Raw genomic sequence first — 27145 nt, 5'->3', positions numbered from 1 at the left:
AGGCCATGAGAGAGTAGCATGACATATTTAAAGTGTTGAAAGCAAAATCTTTTACCCCATGTCAAGTTCCAAGCTAAGCTGGAGTCCAAAGGGAGTTGATGGATGGGTGGCAGGGAACTGAATGAACACTCAAGGAACCATAGGAAGGTGGCACATGGCTTTATTGTTTTCTCCCTCTCCTACAGAGTTAATAGTGGAGTTATATTTTTCACAGGTAACAGTGGCTCAAAGCCAGGTATGAGCTCACACAAACAGGTTACATCAAAATAGCTAAGAAATGTGATCACATAGTGCACAAGGTCGTGCACCTGTGCTCCAAACCTGCTATGTCATGCTGTACTGGATGTCTGCCTCAGCCTACTCCTGACTGAAACACAGCTATTTTCCTTACACTCCACTACCTAAGTTGAGGGAGTTCTCCTAGTGCCCACAGTGTGGAACTCTTGATTCAAAGGCCACAGCAGCAACGCTGTCCATAATTATTAGTGTCCAGCATAGGCCAGAGCCCAGAGATGCCCTCCATTTCTGTAGGTGGTCATCAGTAAGGTTCTCAACTGCTTTAATTTTCTGAGAAACTCCTTGAAAAGCTGCTGTTATGTTTTGTTGATTGTTAGGGATGAAAGTACAATATTGCATTCCCAAAAGACCACAGGTGCCACCTTGGTCAGTAGTTAGTACATCTAGAGCCATCCAGTTCTGCAGTACCACCTTTCTGGTTTGATCAACCTCATCTGTCAACAGAAGGAGGGCAACTTGGGTATAATTCAAAGTTTGAGTGATGTGCTCCACAAGGGCCATAACTTGCATTTCTACAGATATGACACCTGCTTCAGGAATGGTTAGTGATAAGAGGTAGAGCCACTAGGGGGCTCATGGCACTGACAAAAATTGGGAACATAGCACCTCCCAGTTATGTGGGCATCTAGGCAATGTGGGAATAACAGTGGTGGGCACATAAAGCCACCCCCAGGTACAGCAGCCAGTCCAGTTCACCAGCAAATATGACCATCCTGTGCCCACTACACCACCTTTAGTGTGGTGACATGTGTTATATTTGTGCAGGCTATGGTGGACAACCACCCCACTGTGACATTATCCCAATGTTGCTCTATACATTTTGGTACCTGTGGTGGGGGTACCATGTGTTCTCCCACTAATCAGTCCTATCTATCATAGACACTATGAGTCAGACAGGGGTTGGGCATGCAATGAGTTTTGCAGCACCCCCTATCCAAAGCTTACTGTATTACATTCCAAGTTGGCCATGGGACTCCAAGTCTCCACAGAAGCTGGATACATATGCCATGGCAAGACATCTGCAGGCATTGCTGGAAGGTCAGTGCAGATACAACAGTTGAAAATGTTGGTCACCTCAGAGTAGATATGGGCCCATTCCACAATGCTGTTGGAGCATGTCAACCTATGGTCAAAATGACAAGGAAGGCACAGGTGCTAACAGGGTAAATCACTCCACTTTGGCAAAATAGAGACCAACCCTGCCTTCAGTAATGGTACCACATCTTCTCAGGTCTCCATGGTTCCCTTGGATTCCGTATCCATGTCACAGTCCCTGGGGAGCTAATAATAGGCCACACAGACAATACACATGTCCCCCAGAGGAGAGTTTCTTCCCTGGTCATTCCCCTACAAATGAGCAATTGCAGAAGGTATATATTAAATTTCCAAGGAGTGACATGTAAATCATACTGTAGGCCCTCCCTCCAGAAGGCTACAATAGCTAACTATTGGCAATGGTGGGCTTGGAGGTTCCACGGCCAAAGACAAGATTTTTGTTACCCTACTTTTAATGGCATTGGGCAGGCAACAACAGATTACCATTCATCCCCATACCTGGTCAGAGGAGGTCATGCTTGATGTGTATCTAACTGGATGGGCATGGCAGCTTTGTGTAGCAGTGCCATCACAAATGCCAGGCTGCCTCTCCATGGCTGTTCATTCAAGCTTTAGAGCATTAGGTCCAACCTTGAACTCCAGCCCTGCAAAGACAGGGAAGTAACATGCATGCATTACCCATTTTTAGGAGTCCATTACTTTGCTCAATCATACCAGCAGCTTGTAGCTTATATGGAACATGGAACCTCCACTTTATGTCCATCCATTGTGCCAACTGTTGTACCTGCTTTCCAGTAAAATGTGTTTCCCTACCACTTTCAATGGTCAGGGATGACCATATAGGGCACACAAGTGTTGCAGGGCGCAAATGGTATGTTGTTGGTCAGCCATCCTGCAAGGGTGGCAAACAACAGACTGGTGACCATGTCTACAGCTGTCAGCACATGTGTAAGCCCCTGTGACTTCAGCCATGGCCCTATGTAGTCTATTTTCCATCTAGTCAAGGGCATCCACCAGACCATCACTTGTATAACACTGGGCAGCTATATCTGTCTGGGGTATGACTATGGACATGCTGGGTACTTCTGGCAGGCCTCCCAGATATTTTGCATGGGCAATAATAGACTGCAGCATTTATTGACCTGTGGCATTAGTTTACTGTCTTCATTGCTCAGTTTTTGGTGCAGACATAGGGCTACATCTTGTGTAGGTGCTGACTCCAACCACTAAAACTTGGCCAAGACATCTGCCTCAATTGACAGGGGCAGCCAAAGGCAAATGGCCTGAAACATGATAAACAGTTAGATCTTTTTGGTGGTTCATTTCCCATAGGTCTTGCCACATGGCCTGGTCCCAAATGCACCAGTGGCCAACTAACCAATTCTGTAACTTCCAGGTAGTTAACCACAAGGTCAAGGTCAGGCCTCGATAACCTGCACAGCTATTGGTGCAGATTACCATAGGTGTCTCTTCCTTGTTGATCACCATCCACACTGTCCTGAGTTCAGCCCATTGACTCCTTTGTACACACTCGATATTAAACCATATGATATCAGTAGTAGGCTGGACCATAACAGTGGTCCAGGCAACAGTGAAATCCCAGCTGGACCCATTTGCATACCATGCTCCATCAGGAATGGGGAGTCATCCTTATTTAAATGGTGATGGCTCTTGATTTTAGGATGACTCCCGTTGACCCATGGCCTTATCTTGCATCAGGACTACAGGTCCCAAGACTTCTTGTAATTCTGCTGCTAAGGGGCTCATATCAGGTACTTGTAAGTAGATGCCCAATTTTGCTAAAGTGGATGTCTCTGCCATCCCAGTCCAAGGGATTGTTACCCATGAAGGTACCCATCTTGCTACTGGGTAAGTCATCTGCATGATGACTGTAGTCCATCCAATCACACTTTCACAAGCTCAAAGAGTGGCATATGCAGCCCCTAATTGCCTCTCTATTAATGAATACTGGAGCTCAGCTCCCTTAAAAAATTTAGTCCAAAAGCCTACCACTGTTCTAAGGTGATCTGTGTGCTGTCATAGGCTCCAGTCAAAGCCATCTGTGGTCACATGCGTATCAGGTTCAAATGAGCACACCAGGTCAATTACTTATAGGATCTGCACTTGCTGTATGGCCCAGCTGGCTGCCAGAAGAGCTACATCAGCCTTATCCCAATGCCAAGTAGTTCCTTTTTTTGTCAACCAATACAATGGCTTTATTATCTGAGCCAAACAGGGCACGAATGCCTGCCCATATCTCAAGAGGCTCACCAAAATGCATAGCTGTCTTATCATTGTGGGCTGATATGCCTGAATTTTATCAATGATGTCCCTTGGTATGGTCTTGGTCTTGTTAACAGTGGAGGGTGTACAGTTTCTTGGTGTCTTGAACAAAGAATTGGATAAAATGCACAAACACAGCAAGGAAAGAATGAAGGGTTTTACTTAAAATGAAAGTACACTGCACAGTGTGGGGGTGAGACTGAGCATAGGTGCCCAAAGGCCCTGTTACAGAATTTTTGGGTGTTTAAATATCCCCCAGAGGTTTCCACTGGTTGCATGGGGTACAGCCTATGTAAATGTAGAGGATGAAGTAAAGTTACAAAGTTATTTACAGCATATGCCTTAAGGAGAGAATGGTTTATGTTATAGCTGAAGTGTGAATTGGTCTTATGTTCCCTGCCTCCAGACCCTATTTTCCTGCCTCATCTTCCCCCTGAGGGACGTGATCCCCACAAATCTTTTTGGGAGGCAGAAAGACTGATTTTTTTTTTTTTTTTTTTTCTGTAATGGCTTCATGCTGGCTTGGACCATATCACTTCCTGTTGGAGAATCACAGAACTTTTGCCCTGTACAGTCTGCTGGAGGCAGGGCAGATTCTTGATGGCCAGGGGTGGTGTTTTCACCTGGAACATGCTGAAACATTTATTGCATGATTATCTGAAGCTTGATAGTCTCTAGGTGACAGTAAGTGGATTTGGTTATATTTAATGGGAAATTCAGGGGTTGGATACCTATGCTATTAGAAATATTTGTTACAGAGATAGGTAGGAGAAAAAAACAAAACCCAGTCTGTTCTAGAATCTGTATGTTTCCTTAAAGTCTTAGCACGAGCAACTTCATTTTGGTTTAGTTTGGTTTTTTGAAGCCTAGTGTATGAGCTTAGTCTAAAACAGTGGATTCCCAGGATTTTGTTTAAAAAATTTCCCCTTTTTGGTCAGGTTCTCACTTAGGTGAAATTGTGATGAAAACTTAGAGCCTTAGAGTCCCTCTCAGTTACCATCATTTTGAGTTCTCAGTCTCAGCACATTATTTATAGGTTATGGTGTCCTCATGGCTGTACATTGCTTTTAGCTCCTGTTATTCCAGTTAAAGGGAGACCATATGATATTCTAGAGATGGCTGCATGCAAGCATTTAAAACCTTTGAAAGAATACCGCACACCAGGGAGATGATTATTATAACTATTGGGAGGATAATACAAAGAGTTCGGAGTATGCTTTTTTACTCAAGGTCCTCATAAACCAAACCTTCTAAAATTAAATAGATTGAAGAATGAGCTAGAAAAAACTAAGCTGTTTATTTGTGAATCACCTACCACTGAATTTCTATAATGTTAATTTGATGTATTTTTTCTTTTTTTTATTGCATTTTAGGTTTTGGGGTACATGTGAAGAACATGCAAGATTGTTGCATAGGTACACACATGGCAGTGTGATGTGCTGCCTTCCTCCCCTTCACCTATATCTGACGTATTTTTTTCATAGGCTACAAGTGCCAGGAGCTGCACAGATGCTTTTCTGTTTATCTAATTCTATTATTTAAAGTCTGTTGTGCAAATGTAGCCTTTACAATAGTATTTGCTATAGAATCTATTACGAGAAAAACATTTTTCAACAATGCTTCTTTACTTTAAAGTGAGGAAAAAGTACCTAACAAATAATGCCCTTTTAAAAAAGTGAAGGTCTTTGACAATGTTCTTTGTAACCCATGATGTTGGCTGAGAGTAGTGAACCAATGTTTTGTTTTTAACTGTTTAACACATGTACCATTAAACTTTTTGTTACCTACATTGGGCCCTCATTTTTTATTTATCAGAGTATAAGTTTATCCATGTATAAGGCTCACTACAGATCACTTTACAATTAAAATTATAACCTCCAAGTGCACATAACAGATCCCTTTCCACTTCTATTGTTGGTAGAGTTATAAACGACAATAAAATCAAAGTTAAGAATCTTTTGATAGTAGAAATTTTAATCTGTGAAGTTGGGAAAAGCTATTCATGTCGAAGATGCCATTTTCTTCTTGGGAGAATTTTCCCTGATTAGCTTTACCTCAAGGTTTCCCATGGGTGCACAGTTCCAGAAGTGTGGAGGGACCCTTCTCATCTGTGAGACCATAAACCCAAAGCCCAAGGTTTTGAAGTTTTATTGTAGTGTGGATGACAAAGACAGTCTTTCTCTGATGTTTCCAGAAGATTTAAAGGATAAAAAGCTATCTTTACCTGGTGAAAAACACACTGTAGCATAATTTACTGTTATAACATCAGACCTCTTGCATGGGAAAGCTTTTATACAACCAGAAAACATGCATTGAAAATAACAATTGAATAAAATCATTTTATAAAATGTATAAATGGCCCATCAGGTGACCAAATGTACCTGAAGCTTTAATTTCTTTTCCCAGAATATGGGATTAAGCATTGGTTATAAACTATTTTAAACAATTTGTAAGTTATTATACCAATGTATTTAATTTGGATCATTTTGTCTTTTCCATGATGAGTCATGAAATGCAGAACTTTTAATAATAAAAGCTTTAAGGATTCGGGAGGGACAAGGTTACCATCCTGGTTCTCCATGAGTCCATGCTTAATTAAAATTAGACTTGTATCCTCTTGGATACCAGTCGTCTTTTCAAATTAGGTGCATAGCACTGATAAGAAAATGTGGTTATTTCTATGGTTTACAATAGCTTAGCATAGTAACCATAATCATAATTGATAGCATATATTTACACATTAGAATTTTAGAAATTCCATACAATGTTGGAATATATATTAGTATTATTCACAAAAATATAAATTAGAAAAAATTGAACACCATTTTTGACATTCCCATGTAACTAAACATGTTAAATAATCCAGTTTACCTCCTTTCTGGATGTTTCCAGAGACCCTCTGATCCATCCAAAAGTCAGGCATTAAGAAAGACAATTTTGAAACTGAAATTTGATTTTGGAATTCCAGATTACCATAAATTATTTATTTTATCAAAATAATGACTGAAATTTTAAAGAAGTAAATGCCTTTTATAATCTTTTTAAATTTAATTCACATGTTCACACAGAGGACCTCTCCTGCAAGATTAATTTCCACAATTTTTCCACCACTTCTTTGAATCTTCAGCTTTTTCCTATATAATTTAAAAGAATTATTTAACCCTAGGCAAAAATTTGTATGTCAATTTCTTCTTATATCCTTTTATTAGAAAACACATTTTACTGTTTTTACACACCTTGTATGTAAATTTATGTTCAATAGTTTTATTGCCATGTTATAATGGTAACTCCTAGCAATTTTTAGCTTTAAGTTAAAACTTGGTAAAGTTGCTTTAGTTGTGTGACAACTGCAGCCAAGGTTTGCCTTCTTAATTAAGGGTGAGGTTAGTTTCATATATCCCCATGCCTTACCAACAGTGTATCCTGCAAGTCAAATAGTTTTCAAAATGCAAAAAGCAGTTTGTTACCTTAAAACATTCAGCAGACCTTGCATTTTATCTACATAGTTTGGTGCACCCATTTACATTTTAATGACGCCTGCATTTTGTCAATAACTTTTAAAACCGTCTTTATTTTCTAGAGATTATTTAAGTCACATGAACCAAATAAAAGGCATTGCGTTTTTCTATTTTCTGACAAAATATTTGATTTAAGCTCTTGTTATTATTAAACCGATTAATTTAAAACTTCACAGAGGTTAACCAGTTTGCACAAAGCGAAAGAGACCAGAGACTGAATGGTAAGCAATTCTTACCCCTTTGCAGGCATGCCAGGTTTCTGGGTCCTCTCTCTTTGAGTGGCCCCGGTGACATTGCTTGACTGTATGCAAACAAACATATTGGCATGAATTAAGAATATTCACATATAATTTATAAATTATGGAGAAATCAGGCAGAGAGAGAGAGAGAGATATTACTCAAATTCTATTTGTAAGAGTATTCTCAACACAGTTAAAGTAACAGGAAACTTAAAATTCAAAAAGTTAGTATATGGATAAAAAGCTGGTATGCTCCATTAATTCCTGCAGGCCCAACAAATGTAGCTTAGGAATTCCAGAAAAATTGAACAAATGATGACTTGCTGGAAATGCATAGAAACACAGATATAAATAAAAACCTTCCACTAGAAATGAAACAAAAAATTATGGTTTTATATATATATGCATACACAAGCAAAGTCACAGGAGAATAAACAGCAAACAAATGAAAACTAGAAGCAAAAACAAATATGCAGGAAATCAATCCTAAATGTTCCTACTCAATTTACCCTGGAGGTTGCAGCGTTACCTAGGGCCCCCCAAAGCCCCACATAATGAATCTTTTATTCCTGCTACACAATTTAATAGCCTTAAATTCACTAATATTAGCATACATACTGTGCAATTAAAAAATCCATTTTAGGCACATGACCAACAAGTATTTCAGCACTATCCACGCAAAACGGTAAACATAGTGTGAAGCAATGCAAGCAGGTGTGTGAAATTTGGTTTTACACTAAATTGATCTTCATGCTTAGCTATATTAAAAAAAAGATTGCCAAACTGCCGATGTATTTTTAAAATAATTTTTATTTTACTTTAATCAAGATTAAGAGCTTTAACTATGGCAACCTTAGCCAAATGTCTCCAATTCTCTATCAGGTTTTAGAGAATATTTTACCATTTAAACTTTTTCCTCATTTTCCCCCTATTTAATGGTTCCTTACTACATTCTTTCATAAATAACCATTTTAAAGGTGTAATTTGAAGTAACATTTAGATAACTTCTAAATTAGACAAATTCATTATTATTATTATTTACTAATAACATAACCCTTTCTGGCATATTTTGTATACAGAATTACACGTTAACTAAAATTTGTATCCTTAGTAACTTAAAACCTTAGTGAAATCCTAAAAATTAAAAAATTCCTAACATTAGAGATGGTCATATATAGATAAGAATAATTTCACCATTTTAGAAACATATTTATCCACTTTACAACCCTTTCTTAATAGGAAGTGTCCCAGATATCAAATGAGTGTTAAAAATAACTTTAAGATTTAATTTTCCAGAAAAAGTTTACCTAAAATGTTTATTCCTTTCACTGTACTTAATTTTTATTTTTAACAAAGGAGACATGAGACATCAATCAGCATATGTAAAATAAACACTGATTTGGTCTGGAAAGGCGGGACAACTCAAGGCAGGGAGGGGGGTTGGGGGCTTTCAGATTCCAGGTGGGAGACAAATGGTTGCATTCTTTGGAGTTTCTGATTAGCCTTTCCAAAGGAAGCAATCAGTTATGCATTTATTTCTGTGAGACTTTGAATAGAACAGGAGGCAGGCTCACCCTAAGCAGCTCCCAGCTTGAATTAACACTGACACTTTAAAATATCTAGAAAAGACAAATGTAAAATCCAGATAAAATGTATACTGACAGTTCTGAAGACATTTCTATTTTTATTGCACCAATAATTTTAAAGCTAGTTTGTTTAGTAAAGTTATACTTTAAGTCATGTGAACTTGACAATTGCTTAGACTTATTTACTTAATTTATGGGCACTCTTTGACTTATAAGTCAATTTAATAAATACAACATATAACGATAAGTATACATTCAAATAAACACATCTAGATGTGTATACACACACACATAAACAAAGACTCAATAGCTTGAAATTTGAGCCATCAGATCCAATAAAAGCTTGCTGGTTTTACTTTGTCCCAATAGATAATCCAAGGAAGGCTGTGAACTAAAATTTTCAGGTAAAACAGTTTCCATGGAAGTTGATTTTTAAAGGCTAAACCTCCCCAAGGATCACTGGTTCCAAACAGTGCCAAAAGAGGGTGTCACACATTAACCAGGCTGCCTGATTAGAATAGCAGCACAAAAGCCTGGATACATACAACACCATCCCAGTTTCTGCTTAGACAGCAAACTTCAGTTTCTAAACAATTTTGAGGCCAAGCAGCATTGAAACTGTGAGAGAAGATTCTAAGGAGGGTTTAATACTAGACCTTAGAACCTCTGCCAAGGGCATTCCCTTTGGAGAGTTTGAGGTCCATAGAACCCATGGAGTGTCCACCTATGGGGCCGAATCTTAGAGTTCCAGATGTCTCTGGCTTAGGTGGGTGCACCACAGGCAGATTTTCCCTCCAAAGCATACTATGAGATTTATAAGAACAGCTATGAACTGTAATGAGAACTGGATGCTGGGTGAACCTTTTCATTCCTTAGCCAGTTGAGTACAATAAGGGAAGAGTTTAACATATGAAAAGGTTTCAGTTGCCTGAAACAGGTATGAATTTGCTTTGAGCTACACTGCATGTAAGGATCAGGGACCACACATAGAAAATATATATATTTTTAAATCTTACCCTCTTCGGAAGAGTGGGTTGTTTCTAAGAGACTTCTCTTCCCAAGTCCACGAGGGGCATGGTTTCAAAGGCAGGAGTTTTCTGGCTCCATGACTCCATCTGGGAACCAGATGGGTTTCAAATGTAAAGTTCTTTGTCTGGATTTCCCATGCACAGACTAGGTAGGGAAAGCTAGGTGAGGCTTCTTTGTCCAAAAATCCTGCCAAAAACTCTGGGAGGCAGGGGCTCTGTAACTCAGAGTTGTGAACCAAGTAGTCAATCTGGTATCAGAGTCAAAGATCAGTCACCACAGAGGAAGTTTGAAAGAGCTCCTCTCACTGGACAAGAACATGAATGGGGAGTAAATAACTCAAGTATTAAAACTTCAGCTGCTCCTTACCTATATGGATATCCCTCTCTGGATTCCACTCCCACAGTGTGGGAGCTGTCTTTCTATCTGTTTCCTTCTCTCCCTCTGTCTAATAAGTTACTCTCCTGCAAAACTCTTTGGGTCCATGATATATATTCAAACAGTAAGCTCACCATACCTCCAGGACTCTTTTCCCCATTCTTCAGGGTAAGAGAGGCCAAGAACCTCTTTGGAACTGGCAGCTTGAGACACTCCCCCCCACCCCGCCCCATTATGTCTTTTGGCAAGACAGCCAGGAGATGTAGGACTTCAGAACGGTGAGTGATATTGGAACCCTTTCACTTGTTAATCAGTCCTTTCCCTTCTTTTACATTTGTTAAGGAGGTTAAAAAAAAAAAAAAAAAAAAAAAAAAAACAACTGGGTGCCTTTTTGGCCATCTAAGTGTGACTAATGCAGCGGCCAGACTCAAGACATGAGTGTCAGGGTTTCTGGGAACAAACTCTTCAACAACCCCTAGCTCTTCAAAACCGGGAGCATTGTCAGCCCCATACCAGCTTCCCCTTCTTACTGTTGTTTCTTTCTCTGGGCCAAGCCAAGGATCAGCAGGAGGAAACAGCAAGCAGTGGTCCTGAACTCCTGGTTCAGTCCAGTTGAGGTTGTGGCCCTGCTTAGACCTTCTAAAAGAAAGCCACCTATGTGAGCTACACCCAGCCTTTTAGACTCCAACCTCCTGGGTCTAGATATCCATAAAGCAAACTTCTTCCTGGCTCTTTCCTCTAAGATATTTCCTACATATGAGGCTACTACCCTTCTTGCTAGGACTTTGAGGCTCTTGGGGTGGGAGTCCAGGGACCCTTGCCTGTGGTGCCCTTGGGCTTATGCCTATGAGGACTTCCTACAGTATAAATACACAGGGCCAGGTCCCTTAGTCTGCTGTGCTAGGTAGGTTATGTCCTAACAGAGCCAGAGTCTATCAGTGGGTACTAGAGGCTACAGGAAATTGTGATTGTCACCCTCAATTTCCCAATCCAACTGAACAGTGCCAGAATCTGATGATGTATAATTTGTCTTGTCTAGGATTGGCCCTCCGTATGGCAGAACTTCTCCATCTAGAATACCATAGTCAGAACTGGTCCATGGCTCAAATAGTTAATTACAGGACACACAACCCTAGGGCGTATTCCTAGAATGGAGTGTGAGATGGGAGAGAAGGCCCGGGTCCTGAGGGCATTGTTCCATCTCGGCCATGTGGCCAGCCATTACCTTCTTTTTTTTTTTTTTTTTTTTTTGAGACAGAGTCTCACTCTGTCACCAGGTGCCAAGCTGGAGTGCAGTGGCACAATCTCAGCTCACTGCAACCTCTGCCTCCCGGGTTCAAGTAATTCTCCTGCCTCAGCCTCCCGAGTAGCTGGGACTACAGGAACACACCACCATGTCCAGCTAATTTTTGTATTTTTAGTAGAGACAGGGTTTCACCATGTTGGCCAGAATGGTCTTGATCTCTTGACCTCGTGCTCTGCCCGCCTTGGCCTCCCAAAGTGCTGGGATTACAGGCTTGAGCCACCGCACCCGGCCAGTCATTACCTTCTTTAAGTTTGTTGTGCTTAGAGGCCCTTCTCAAGGAGTTTATTCTCTGGACAGTTTTATGGTCATGTCTATGTTAATTAAACTCTTGCTAGGGAATATTGGCAACTATCACATAAGCCTCACTGGCCTAGTTCTGTAAGGACATTCCAGTATGGGGCCACTAAGCCCAGCAGTCTCCACTTCTTACGGTGGCCAAAGAGGACATTAGACAGTGAGCGTGTGCCCAAAATGCCAGTAGGCGTGATTAACCCCGGCACATGGGGGTATCCAGAAGACAATCATGCATCTAAGGCACAAGGAAACTACAATGTGCTATAACTGGGGTACGCCCCAGGGCTAGCAGTTGCTAGGAGTAACCAGGGATGCGGGCATTCCTGTGTTCAACTTCATATGGGTGCTGCTCTTCCCAAGGAAAAAAAATGCCCTTAAAGTGTATTCTGGATAACTGGGATCAATTTGACCTGCAATCTTTGAAGAAAAAGCTCATTTTTCTCTGCCAAAGAGCGTGGCTGCGTTACCCTCTGCCAAGTGGAGAAACATGGCCTCTTAAGAGAAGTATAAATTATAACACCCTTCTACAATTAGACCTGTTCTGTAAGAGGCAAGGTAAATAAATTAAGGTCCCCTATGTGCAAGTTTTCTTTTCTCAAAGGGATAAACCTCAGCTATGTAAGGCTTGTAACCTATGCCCTTCTGGCTCCTCCTCAAGACTATTCTCATATTTAGGACTCCCTGTGCCTCCTCCCTCCACCAATACTGACTAGGTCTCCTCAGCTCCTATAATCCAAGAGGAGTCAGGGAAGACCAAAATGGCCAAGGAACCTCAGGCTACTAGGATGTCCCAACTCTGCCCCTACAGGCAGTAGGACAAGAATTTGGCCCAACCAAAGTACATACTCCCTTTTCACTTTCTGATTTAAAGCAAATCAAGGTGGACTTAGGAAAATTTTCAAATGACCCAGACAAGTACATAGATATTCTGCAGGGCCTGGGTCAGTTCTCTCAATTGGATTGGAAAAATATCATGTTATTGTTTACTCAGACCCTAACCAGCAATGAGAGAGAGGCTGCTCTAGCAGTGGCTCCAGAGTTTGGGTACACCTGTTACCTTAGTCAAATATATGACCAAATGATGCTAGAGGAGAAGGATAGATTCCCTACAGGTAGACATGCAATCCCTAGCACGGACCCTTGCTGGGATCCTGACTCAAAACATGGGGACTGGAGTCGTAGGCACCTATTAACCTGCATACTTGAGGGATTAAGGCAAACTAGAAACAAGCCCCTGAACTTTGCAATGTTATCCACCATAACTCAGGGAAAGGAAGAAAACCCAAGCAGTTACGGGAGCCTTAAGAAAGTATACTCCACTCTCACCAGACTCCATGAGGGTCAGCTAATACTAAGAGACTAATTTATTATGCAATCAGCAGTGGACATTAAGAGAAAGCTCCAGAAGCTGGCTCTGGGGCCAGAAGAGAGTCTAGAATCACCACTAAATCTAGCAACCTCATTGTTCTATAATAAAGGCCAGGAGAAACAGGCTGAAAGGGACAGGAGGGACAAAAGAAAGGCTGTAGCACTAGACATGGCCTTCAGGCAAGCAGATCCAAGGGGCTCGGAAGAGGGAAACACTTGGGTTAGCCACCAGTCTGGCAGAGCTTGTTACCACTGTGGCCTACTGGAACACTTTAAGAAAGATTGTCCCCAGAGAATCAGACCACCTCCTCATCCTTGCCCACTGTGCCAAAGAGATCACTGGAAGGCACACTGTCTCAGGAGATAAAGGTTCCCAGGACCTGAGGTGGCTAAACCAGATAACCCAACAGCAAGACTGAGGATGCCCAGGGCAAGTGCCAGCACAATCCATCGTGTTCACCAAGCCCCGGGTAAAGCTAACTATAGAGGGCCAGGAGGTCTATCTTCTCCTGGACACTGGCGCAGCCTTCTCAGTTTCGCTTTCCTGTCCTGGATGGTTGTCCTTCAAGTCTGTAACTGTCCAAGGAGTCCCAGAAGAAGGAGTCTCCCAATATTTCTCCCAGTCCCTAAATTGTAACTGGGGAGATATGCTCTTCTCTCATGCCTTCCTCATCATGCCAGAAAGTCCCACTCCTTAACTAGGGTGGGACCTGTTAGCCAGAGCAGGAACCATTATCTGTATAAACATCATCAGGGAGGAAATCCCTCTCTGCTGCTCATTATTTAAAGAAGGAATTAATCCTTATGTTTGGGCAATGGAAGGACAATTTGGGTGGGCAAAGAATGCCTGCCCAATTAGTATAAGGCTAAGGAATCCCACCTCTTTTCCTTACCAAAGACAGTACTCCCTAAGACTAGAAGCCAAAAAGGAGTTACAGAATGTTGTGAGGAATTTAAACACTCAGGGTATAGTGAGGTCCTGTAACAGCCCATGTAATACTTTAATTTTAGGAGTACAAAAACCTAATGGACAACAGAGGCTGGTGCAAGATCTCAGGCTTATTAATGAAGCTGTGATCTTTTCATAACCAGCCATACCAGACCCATACACCTTGCTCTCTCAAATACCAGGAAAGGCACAATTGTTTACAGTCCTGGACCATAAGGCTGCCTTTTTCTGTGTTCCATTACATCCTAACTCCCAGTTTCTTTCACCTTTGAAAACCCTTTAAACCAGAATTCTCAGCTCATCTGGACAGTGTTACTCCAGGGCTTTCAAAATAGCCCCTACCTGTTTGACCAGGCTCTAGCTAAGGATCTTCATCATTTTTCACATCCAGGTACCCTGATTCTTCAATATATAGGTGACATCTTTTAACTGCTTACTCAGAAACCCAGTGTCAGCAGGCCACCCAAGACCTCCTAAATTCTAGCCACCTGTGGATATAAGGTTTCCAAATCAAAAGCCCAACTTTGTAGGTAAAAGATAAAATGCCTAGAGCTTGTCTTGTCTAAGGGCCCTTGGGCCCTTGATGGAGAATATCTGCAAACTATACTGGCCTTCCCCCATCCAAAGACCTTAAAACAGTTGTGGAGAATCTTAGGAATAACTGGTATCTGCCAATTGTGGATTCCCAGATACGGTGAAATAGGCAAACCCCTATACACTCTGGTTAAGGAAACCCAAATGGCTAACATCCATCGAATACAATGGGACCCTATAGCTGAGGCAGCCTTTCAGACCCTGAAGCAGGCACTACTGCAGGCAGCTCTAAGCCTTCCTACAGAAAGCAACTTCTCCCTATATGTTACAGAAAAGTCAGGAGTGACACTGGGGGTCCTCACCCAAACTTAGGGGACAGTGCCACAACTGGTGGCATACCTAAGCAAGGAAATTAATGCAGTAGCAAAAGGCTGGCCACACTCCTTGTGGGTTGTAGCCACGGTGGCTATACTGGTCTCAGAAGCTGTTAAAATAGTGCAAGGGAAAGATATAACTATATAGACTTCACATGGTGTAGCTGGAATTCTGGCCTCTAAAGGAGGCTTATGGCTGTCTGACAACCGCTTACTCAAATATCAGACCTCAATGCTCAAAGGATCTGTACTCACCTGTGCACATGTGCAACCCTCAATCCAGCTACTTTTCTTCCTGAGAAAGAGGCAGACAAAGAACATAACTGTCAACAGGTTATAGCCCAGAACTCTGCAGCTCAAGATAATCTCTTAGAAATTCCTTTCGTCAATTTGGACCTTAACCTACACACTGACGGGTGTTCATTTCTGGAAAATAGAGTTTGAAAGGCAGGATATACAGTAGTCAGTGATCAAACAGTGCTTGAAAGTAATTCTCTTCCTCCTGGAACTAGTGCCCAACTGACAAAACTCGTAGCCCTCACTGGAGCTCTAAAATTAGGAAAAGATAAGAGAATAAACATATACACAAATTCCAAATATGCTTACCTGGTTCTGTGTGCTCATGCTACCGTATGGAAGGAAAGAGAATTCCTAACCTTGGCAGGAACTCCCATTAAATATCATAAGGAAATTTTAGACTTATTACAAGCTGTCCAAGAACCCAAAGAGGTAGCAGTCTTACACTGCCGAGGTTACCAAAAAGGAGATGAGAAGGAAACAGAGGGCAATCACTGAGCTGACCTAGGGGCAAAAAGGGCAGCTAGACAAGAATTTGTAGAAGGGCCTTTAATATGGGAAAACCCCCTCCAGGGACCTAGACCTCAATATTCATCAGAAGAGGTCAAGTGGGCAATCTCCCAGGACATAATCTTCTTTCTTCAGGATGGCTAGCTACTGAGCAGGAAAAAGCACTCTACCTGCTGCCAGCCAGTGGAAAGCACTTAAAACCCTACATCAAACCTTCCATATGGGTATAGAGAATGCATATCAAATGACCAAATCTATATTTACAGAGAAAGGTTTCTTCAAGGCTTCCAACAAATAGTGAAAGGATGTGAAATATGCCAGAAAAATAGTCTCTTGGCACATTGCAAAGTTCCTCCTGGGGAAATGTAAACCAGTCATTACCCAGGTGAGTACTGGCAAATGGACTTTACCCATATGCCTAAGTCTCAGGGATATCAATATCTGTTAGTATGTGAAGATACCTACACAAACTGTGTCGAGGCTTTCCCCTGTATAACAGAAAAAGCCAAAGAAGTGATAAAAGTCCTGGTTAATGAAATAATCCTAAGATTCAGACTTCCTCACTGTCTTCAAAGAGATAACGGCCCTGCCTTCAAAGCTGCAGTGACCTAAGGAACTTCCAAAGCATTAGGAATACAGTATCATCTCCACTGTGCTTGGAGGCCTCAGTCCTCAGGGAAAGTGGAAAAGATGAATAAAATTCTTAAGAGACCCTAAAGAAACTGGCACAGGAAACCCACCTCCTGTGGCCTTCTCTATTATCAATAGCACTCTTTTTTTTTTTTTTTTTTTTTGAGATGGAATTTTGCTCTTCTTACCCAGGCTGGAGTGCAATGGCGTGATCTCGGCTCAACGCAACTTCTGCCTTCTGGGTTCAGGCAATTCTCCTGCCTCAGCCTCCTGAGTAGCTGGGATTACAAGCACATACCACTGTGCCCAGCTAATTTTTTGTATTTTTAGTAGAGACGGGGTTTCACCATGTTGACCAGGATGGTCTCGATCCCTTGACCTGATGATCCACCGGCCTCGGCCTCCCAAAGTGCTGGGATTACAGGCGTGAGCCACCGCGCCCAGCCCCCTCAATAGCACTCTTAAGAGCTCAAAACTCTCCTGAGAAAATAGATTCAGCCCTTATGAGATGTTTTATGGATGGCTCTTTCTTACTAATAATCTCATATTAGACAAGGAAACAGCAGATCTAATAAAAGATATAACCTCCTTAGCTAAGTACCAACAGGCTCTTAGGACCTTACCTGAAGAGCACCCTAGGGAAAAAAGGCAAGTTTTGTTCTGCCCTGGAGACTTAGTGCTTGTTAAGTCTCTCCACTCAGACTCTCCCTCTCCAGGCCCATCTTGGGAATAATGATTTTTGGTTATTCTGTCTACCCCAACGGCAGTTAAGGTGGTGGGAATTGACTCATGGATTCATCACACTCGGCTGAAGACTTGGCCACCTCCTGAAGAAAATCATAGGCCTTCCACTCCACAGTCTGAAGTTCCAGGAGACAACTCCTCATAAACTGTGAGCCTTTAGAGGATCTATGTTTGCTCTTCTGATGAGATCCCCAGGAAAGTAACTACTCATGAGTTTAACTTACATCCTGGTATGAAAAATACTATCCCTCTTAACTTTACCATTTGCAACCGGACTCTATGCAGTTGCCCCTATGGATTGGACTACATCTTATAAACTCTCTCCCAAATCATACAGGACTTATAGGTCCCTTGGTCACCAATCTACAAATTCCATCTACCTCAAACTTCACTTGTGTGAATTCTAACAGCTCTAATACTTCCCTATGATAAAACTGGGTTACTTTACCCCAGACCTCAACTGCCTAGCACCAGGCTTATTATTTGTTTGTGGCACCTCAGCTTGCCACTGCCTGAACAATAACCCTGGGGAAATATGCCTCCTCTCCTTCCTAGTGCCCCCTCCATGATGCTTTACACCAAGTCTCAGTTGCAGAGTCTTCTCTTGCCAAGGCCACACCATACTTAAACCCCAATTATTCCTTTCATAATGGGGGCTGGAATAATAGGAAGACTTGGTACTGGCATTGCAGGAATTACTACCTCTACTTGGTTTTACTAAAAGCTATCTCAGGAGTTAAATATAACCTGGAAAATGTTGCTAATTCTCTCATAACTCTGCAGAAACAACTTAACTCTTTAGCTGCCATGGCTCTTCAAATACCTATACAGATACTCCTCTCTGGATTCCCCTCCCACAACAGTGTGAGAGCAGTCTTTCTCTCTCTCTCTGTCTCTCTGTCTCTCTCTCTCTGTCTGTCTAATAAATCACTATCCTGCAAAACTCTTTGGGTCCACAATATTTATTCAAATAGTAAGCTCACTGCACCTCCAGGGTCCCTTTCTGCATTCTTCAGGGTAAGAGAGGCCAAGAACCTATTCAGAACTGGGAGCTGGGGACACTCCCCTGGTTACATTTCCATTTGTTCCTAGGCCTTCAAGGAATACCTGGGAATGACTCTAGTCAATTGGCCTTAATTTCCAATGAACTAGTAAGAAACAGCCACTGAAAAACTAAAAAAGAAAGAGGGAAAAACAAAACGTGAAAAAGACCCTGGTCCCTTAAGTAAATGGGGTGGTGGCAGTAAGGCTTTTCCACGTGGAAACCCCTTAGTTTCACTGGCCATGGCAGAAATCAGCAGTCGCTTTCATGTTTAGGACTACCCACCAAGGGTCCCAAGTTGGAAAGGAAGAGAGAGAGAGAGAGAGAGAGAGAGAGAGTTTCCCTGTATGGAGCAGAAAGGAAAGAAGGAAAGAGAGAAAGATGAATTCTGACCTTCTAAACTTTCGGCTTACGCCTTTCCCCTTGCTGGCTGCTGGCTGACCAAAGTATGTTAATAGTGTAGAGTGTCCAGATTTTTTGCATCTTGAACAAAGATTGAACAAAATGCACAAACAAAGCAAAGAAGAAATGAAGGGTTTTATTGAAAATGAAAGTACACTCCACAGTGTGGGAGTGGGCCTGAGCATAGGGGCTCAAAGACCCTGTTACAGAATTTTTGGGAGTTTGAATACTCCCTAGAGGATTCCACTGGTTATGTAGGATACACCCGATGTAAATGGAGGGGATGAAGTAAAGTTACAAATTTATGTACATCATACACCATAAGGAGGGAATATTTCCTGTTATAGCTGAAGTGTGAGTTGACCTTATGTTCCCTGCCTCCAGACCTTATTTTCCTGCCTCAGTCTTATCTGACCAGTTAACTCCCCAAAATCTGGCAGACAATCCAGGCCCTTGGACCTTGGATTTGTTGATGGCCCAACAATATGCTGCCAAATGTTGTCACAAGAGGGGTGCCATCACTTTTAAGTCTGCAAGAGAATTGGAGGTTAACATAATATTATCAATATAATGGAATACGTGGACCTTCTTTGGACATTTCCGGGCAGCTAAATCTGTGGCAACAAGACAGTGACACATGGTGGGGCTATGCACATAGCCAGGCAGCAACACTGTGAAAGTTCATTGTCACCCGTCCCATGTGAAGACAAACTCTTCCTGGCTCTCTGGAGCAACGCCGATTGAGAATAATGCATTGGCCAAGTCTACCACATAATGGTACTGTCTTAATTCCTTCATCAAGCAGCCCATCAAAACCTTGATAAGTGGTACAACTGCATGTAAAGAGGGGTGTTGCTTTATTTGGTTCTTGATAACTCACTGTCATTTTCCAAGTTTCATCACGGTTTCTGACGGGAAATAACAGACAATTGTAGGGTCTTTGGGTGCCACACACTATCTGCACCTCCTCTAACTTTTAATAGTCTCAGTTATCTCCATATGCCCACCTGGCAGGTGGTATTGATGGGTGGAAGTAACCCATCAGCATTTGTGGCTGGACCTGGGCTGGTGATGCATATCTCCCCACAGTACCAGCTCAACCACATGTACTTGGAGACTGAATTATCCACCTGTGGTTTGTAAAGTCAAGCCATGTAAAATATCCACCCCCAGAATCATTCAGTTATGGCAGAGACATACAGAGTGTATGAGTGGGGATCCAAGAGGCTGATCCCAATGTGCAAAGATACAGATTTCACTTTCAATTTCTGGCCTTCATAGCCATCTATTTATGAGCCAGCCTTGCCCAGAAACTTATCCAGGTTCCCATAGATGAGGCTACAATCTCCGCCAGTGTCTATCAGTGCCAGCACCTGCTGTACATTGTTGGGGGACCAGTGGATTGCCAATTCCACATATGGCCTCTAGTCATCCAGTGGCCCCTCAAGCTCGGCACCTCACTCAGTTCCTTAATCAAACACAAAATGCTCTATACCTCCACCCATCAGCAAGTAGTCCTAGAGCTGGAGCCTTCAGGCAGGACTGAGTGGAACAGCATCATCCTGCCACCTCTTGGGAATTTTTCATAATAGCTGCTTTGGGAACAATTTCTTCCACAAAGTTAAGAGCACTTCATCAGGTTGCCTATAAATTTTCTGTCAGTCAACCTCAGCTAAAATCAAATGAATACACATCTGTATGTGAGTCACCCATTCAGTCCTTTGCTGTCCGGTGAGGTGGCGGCCCTGATGAAGGGGTGCCTTCTCCTTTTTTATGGTATAAATTCTCCAGTCTGGTTGACAGCTTTCTGCTTCCCTGAGGGCCACCATGGCAGTAGTCACCTCATGTATACGTTGCCCTCCATATGGAGTAAGGACAGTGGCTAGGGAGCCCAAGGAGCTTGGGGCTGCAGAGCCCAACACAAGCCTCCTCATATGGGAGGTGAACATTCATCATCTGGCCCTCAGATATTCAGATTGAACATAACCTGTCACATACCAATCTCCCAAATTACTTTCATCAAATCTGTATATGACTATAATTTACTCACAGTTTCCGGCATTTCTCCAGCATTGTTCTATACCATTTGTATGGTTGCCATCAGCCATTCAATTAGGGTGTGGTTGCCTTGCCAATGTGCTAACTGCATCCTCACCTGCAAATACAAAAGGAAAGAAGGATGGTTCGTAATGGAGGCCAACTTTTTCATTTCAGAGGTGGAGCATACAGTTCTGTCAGCTCCCTCATTCCAAAGGTGAATCATCCAAGTGTGTAGGGGTACAACAAGGTCTGCCAACACTCTTTACCTAATTCCCATAACTCAGTTAGAGTATAGGCATTGTATGACATGTGCTCCATCAGAGTAGGGGTTTCTTGAGCCTGCCCCTGGGACTCCAAGGGCTGTTCATGCTCTATCTTCTGATGAACCACTGGGTAAGCTCACAATAAGCGTACTTACTTTTGGTGTCAATTCAAGCAGGGGTCTTTGACCAGGATAGTCAACCTAGGCCTGCACTAATGGCATCCCCTAATTCTCATTCCAAGCTATGCATCTGGGCCTCCATGCACTCTGCTTGTATCTGGAGGTCCCTTACTTGTGCTGCATCCCCCAGGAACTGAGCATGCACTTCCTATAGCAGTCAAAAATGCCCATCTTACTCTGCTGGCAAAGGCACTCTCGTTCTTGGTGCTCTGTGCTGCCAGGTGTTTCAGCACCTTCTCCATGATCATGGGGGACCCATCCATTGCCACCCATGTTTCCACTGGGGTTCATCTAAGCAGCAAGGCTAACACTGGGCGCCACCACCCATGTTGGGGCCACATGGTTGAACTGGGATCATCAGGGGCCAAGGTCTCACTCACCTTGAGATTCTGCCATGTATGCCAATTGTCAGGTTCCCACCAAAGCTGGGGTCCAAGGGAAGTTGGTGGATGGATGGTGGATAGCTGAAAGAACACCTGAGGGACCATAGACATGTGGGACATGGCTTTATTCTTCTCTCCCTCTTCTATGGAGTCAGAAGTGCAGTTTTCACAGACAACAGTTGCTCAAAACCAGGTATAAGATTACACAAATGGGTTACATCTTAATGGCTACATAAATGTGACTACATAATCCACGGGGCTGTGTGTCTGCACTTCAAACCCACTGGGTCATGCTATCCCAGATGTCTGCCCCAGCCCACTCCTGGTTGAAGCACAGCCAGTTTCCTTACAACTTAGATTAGTAAATCCATTGAAAGTATCCTTTAACCATGAAGTAAAAATAAAGACATTACCAGACAAATAAAATATGAGGAATTTAACCCTAGACCCATTCTGTAAGAAATGCTAAAGGGAGCACTTCAATCAGAAAGAAAAGTACAGTAATGAGCAAAGATACATTACCTGAAGGTCTAAAACTCACTGGTAATAGTAAACACCCAGAAAATCACAGAATAATATAACACTGTAACTGTAATGTTTAAAGTACTCTTAAGTAGAAAGACTAAATAATTAACCAATGAAAAATAATAACAACAGTTTTTCAAGACATAGTACAACAATATGTAAATAGAAACAACAAGAAGTAAAAAAGCTGGGGGAAAAAGATATGGTGTGGACTTTTTATTAGTTTTTGGTTGTTAATTTGTTTAATTATCCAGGCAGTAAGTTGTTATCAGATTAAGATAATCAATTATGAGATATAATTTGTAAGCCTCATTATATATTGAATACACAAAAAATAAGAAGTAATTATAAATAATACCATCAGATAAATTTACCTTCACTAATGCAAAGACAGGAAGGAAGGGAAGAAAGAAAAGACCACAAAACCACCAAAAAATAAAAAAACTGCTGGAGTAAGTACTTACTTATCAATAATAACCTTGAGTGTAAATGCACTAAATTCTCCAATCAAAAAACATAGAGTGAATGAATGAATACAAAAATGAGAGACAATGATTTGTTGCCTATAAGAAACATATTTCACATTTAAAGACACACAGACTGCAAATAAAAAGATGGAAAGTGATACTTTATGACAAAGACCAAAATAGAAGTAGTAGCTATACTTACATCAGACAAAATAGATTTCAAGACAAAAACTGTAAGAATAGACAAATAAGCTGATTATATAATAATGAAGTTGTCAATTCAGTGAAATATTTGTAAATATATATGCTCCCAAAACTGGAACACCCAAATATATATTTTAAAGTGAGTCAAGCAATGCCCAGGAATGCTCCAGATTATTATATATGCATAAAAAATTAGAATGTTTCTGTTTATATTTATTTTATGTAAAAACATATTAAAGTGATTAATATGCACATTTGCCTAACTGAACTTTGCTAAATCCTTTGTCAAAGAAAAAAATAAATGATGCCTCACTCAAGTATGCTATTGGAAGAGTGGAAGTTTCCAGTTTCCAAATATAAATTAGTTTTCAGTAACACCAATTCAATTTCATTTTTCTTTTGATATATTCCTGATTACTCATGCATACTTTGCTGTAGATTTACAGAATATTTTATGTACTTTCAGGTAAACAACTTCTTACAAAATGTCTGGACAGATTACAAAGACTCCTACAAAGAAATTAGAAATAAATTATTACAAAGAATTAGAATCTTACAAATCATTTGAAATAATATAAATATTGTAAAGAAATATTAACAATGAGAAAGCAGGAAAACTGAAAATACTATTACTTTTAAGATTTTATCATCAAACCATATTAAGAAGCAAAATATAATGATGTTAACCAGATCTTGGGAGAAATTGTTTCCAAAATTGGAATTACTACAAAGGCTATTTGACATAGGGGTTTAAATCTGCTATCATTAATAAGACATTGCTCCTAGATTGTATTTCAGATTGCAATATCAGATAATGATAGCATTTAGCTATAATAATTAACAAGATATTTTCAAAATAAGCCTTTAAATCATAACATTAACACTTCATATTCTCCAGCAAATTTTAAAGTAATGTGATATTCCAGCATTTCACAAAGTTTCTCACTACACATAATGAATTTAGAAGTTCTTCTAAAGTTTTTATCATTAATTTTAGAACAGAAAAGTCATATATCATTGAGGAAACACAAAAGTCCAGATAAAAGCAAATTTGTGTTTTTTATTGATATATATTTGTACATAATTATGGGATACTTGGGATAAGTAGACACATGTATAAGTATGTAGCAAATCAGGATACTCAGGATATATATTACAATCAAACTTTTATTATTTATTTATGCTGGCAACATTTTAAATCTGATATACTAGCTATATTATAGTATAATAGAATATTGTTAACTTTACTGTGATATTGAAGACTAGAACTTATTCCTTCTAAATGTGTTTGTACCCATTAAACAAATAGTCTGTCTATCCCCTGACTTCCATTCTAACCTCTAGTAGCCATCATTGTATCTCTATTTCCAGGGGGTCAATTTGTTTAGCTCCCACATACGAGGGAGAATATTCAATATTTGTTTTCCATGTCTTGTTTATTTCAATTAAAATAATAAACCTAATTACATTTTTATTGCTAATTTTATTTTCTTATTGCAGAATAGTATTATTTTTTGTTTCTGTATACCACATTTTAATGTATTCTTTGCATAAAGTGCACTTTGATTCCATAACTTGGCTATTGTGAATAGTGCTGCAATAAACATGGGGGTGCAGGTATATCTTTAAATCACTGATTTGCCTTCCATTGGATAAATACACAGTAAAGGGATTACTAGAGCTCATGGAAATTCTTTTTTTAGGTTTTTTTTTTTTAAAGTGTTATACTGTTTTCCATAATGGCTGTACGAGTTTGCATTCTCACCAACAATGTAGAATAGTACCTTTTTCTACTTATCACTGTCAGCATTTTTTATCTTTGATTTTTAATAGTAACTCTTCTAACTGGAGTAAGCTATTACCACATTGTGATATTGATTTTCATTTCCTCGAAGATGAGCAATATTTAGCATTTTTCATAAATCTGTTGGGTGTGTGTCTTCTTTTGAGAAATATCTATTCAGATTATTTGCCCATTTTTAATGAGGTTATTTATTTTTGACTATTGTGTTGTTTGAGTTCCTGTGTATTCTCTTTGGCCACTTGTTGGATGAATTATTCTGGAATCCCTGGGATAAATCCCAGTTTATTATGACATATTATGTTTTGGTGTTGCCTTAGTCTGTTCTTACATTGCTGTGAAGAACTACCAGATAATTGATAATTTATAAAGAAAAAGCAGTTTAATTGACTTACCGTTCCCAAGGCTGTATAGAAACTGTGGCTTGGGAGGAACAATCATAGGGGAAGGCAAATGGGGAAGCTGACATATCTTACATGGTCAGAGCAGAAGGAAGGGGCAAAGACACTACATACTTTTAAACAACCAGGTATAATGAGATCTCACTCACTATCACAAGAACAGCAGTTGAAAAGTCCACCACTATGATCTAATTACCTCCTACAAGGGTCCTCCTTCAACATTGAGGACTTTAATTTGACATGAGATTTGGACAGGGACACAAATGAAAACCATATCGTTCCACACCTGGCCCCTCTCAAATCTCATGTCCTCTTCACATTGCAAAATACAATCAACTCATCTTAGCAGTCCCCCAGATCTCAATTAATTAAACCATTAACTCAAAATTCCACAATCCAAAATCTCATCTGAGAAAAGGTAAGTACCTTCTGCCTATGAGCCTGTAATAGCAAAAACAAATTAGTTACTTCCAAGATACAATGAGGGCACAGGCTAAATACTCCCACTCCAAAAGGGAGAAATTGGCCAAATGAAAGGGACTACAGGACCTATGCAAGTTTGAAACACAGCAGAGCAGTCATTCAATCTTAAAGCTCCAAAATCATCTTCTTTGATTCCATGTCTCACATCCAGGTGACATCGATGCTGGGGTAGACTCCCAAGGCCTTGGATATCTCCACATCTGCAGCTCTGCAGGGTGGAGCCCCCATGGCTGCTTTCATGGGCTGGTGTTGAGTGCATGTGGCTTTTCTAAGCACATGGTGCAAGCAGTCAGTGGATCTACCATTCTGGGATTTGGAGGATGGTGGTCCTCTTCTTAAAAATCTACTAGGCAGTGCCCAAGTGGGGACTCTGTGTGGGGGCTGCAATCCCACATTTCCCCTCCACATTGATCCAGTAGAGGTTCTCCATGAGGGTTTCACCCTTGCAGCAGACTTACAGTGCCAGTTTGCTGAGAATGATGGTTTCCAGATTTATCCATGTCGCTATGAAGGACACAAACTCATCATTTTGTATGGCTGCAAAGTATTCCATGGTGTATATGTGCCACATTTTCTTTATTCTATCGATGATGAACATTTGGGTTGGTTCCAGGTCTTTGCTATTGTAAACAGTGCCGCTATGAACATACATGTGAATGTCTTTAAAATAGAACAATTTATAATTCTTTGGGTATATACACCCAGGAATGGGATTGCTGGGTCAAATGGTATTTCTATTTCTAGGTCCTTGAGAAATCGCCACACTGTCTTCCACAATGGTTGCACTACTTTGCACTCCCACCAACAGTGTAAAACAGTTCCTATGTCTCCACATCCTCTCCAGCATCTGTTGTTTCCAGATTTTTTAATGATCGCCATTCTAACTGGTGTGAGTTGGTATCTCAATGTGGTTTTGATTTGCACAAAAGAAGACATCGATGAGGCCAAGAAGTATATGAAAAAGGCTCATCATCACCGGTCATTAGAGAAATGCAAAACCTGCTTTTCTTACTGAGATTTAGCAGTTTTTCTTGAATTAGTAATTCTCAAAGAATAGCAAGATTTTGGTGAATTACCGAAATTCTGAAAAAGTTAATTTTATTTTTTGCCAGTGTTTTTATTGATTTGTTGGAATAGTGGATTTATCAAGCTCTTCACTCATCCAACTTGAAAGTCACTTTTTGGAAAGCTGTAGGTTTTAAGGCAAATCAGATAAAAACAATAAAAAGTAATTTCCTCTTTCAATGTTGTGAACTATTACAATAAAGAAGTCTCTAAAATATGAAATTTCTGCTTAATCAAGAGACAAGACATACATTATTTAAGTAGCATAACAGTTTCTAATTTCACTAATTTCTTTTTATTTTAATTAATTTATAAATTAATTTGTATATTATAAATTTTGTTAGTGACAAGGTCTCACTTTGTTACCTAGGCTGGAGTACAGAGGCCAGCCATGGATACTGCAACTTTCAAGTCCTGGGCTTAAGGAATCCTCTGAACTTGGCCTCCCAAAGCCCAGAAATTATAGCCATAAACCACAGTTCCTGTCTTAGCTATTTATTT

This window comes from Aotus nancymaae, unplaced genomic scaffold, assembly GCF_030222135.1.
Source record: "Aotus nancymaae isolate 86718 unplaced genomic scaffold, 86718_ANA_hifiasm-v0.15.2.pri h1tg000004l, whole genome shotgun sequence".
Taxonomy (NCBI): Eukaryota; Metazoa; Chordata; class Mammalia; order Primates; family Aotidae; genus Aotus; species Aotus nancymaae.
This window is presented reverse-complemented; position numbering follows the sequence as displayed.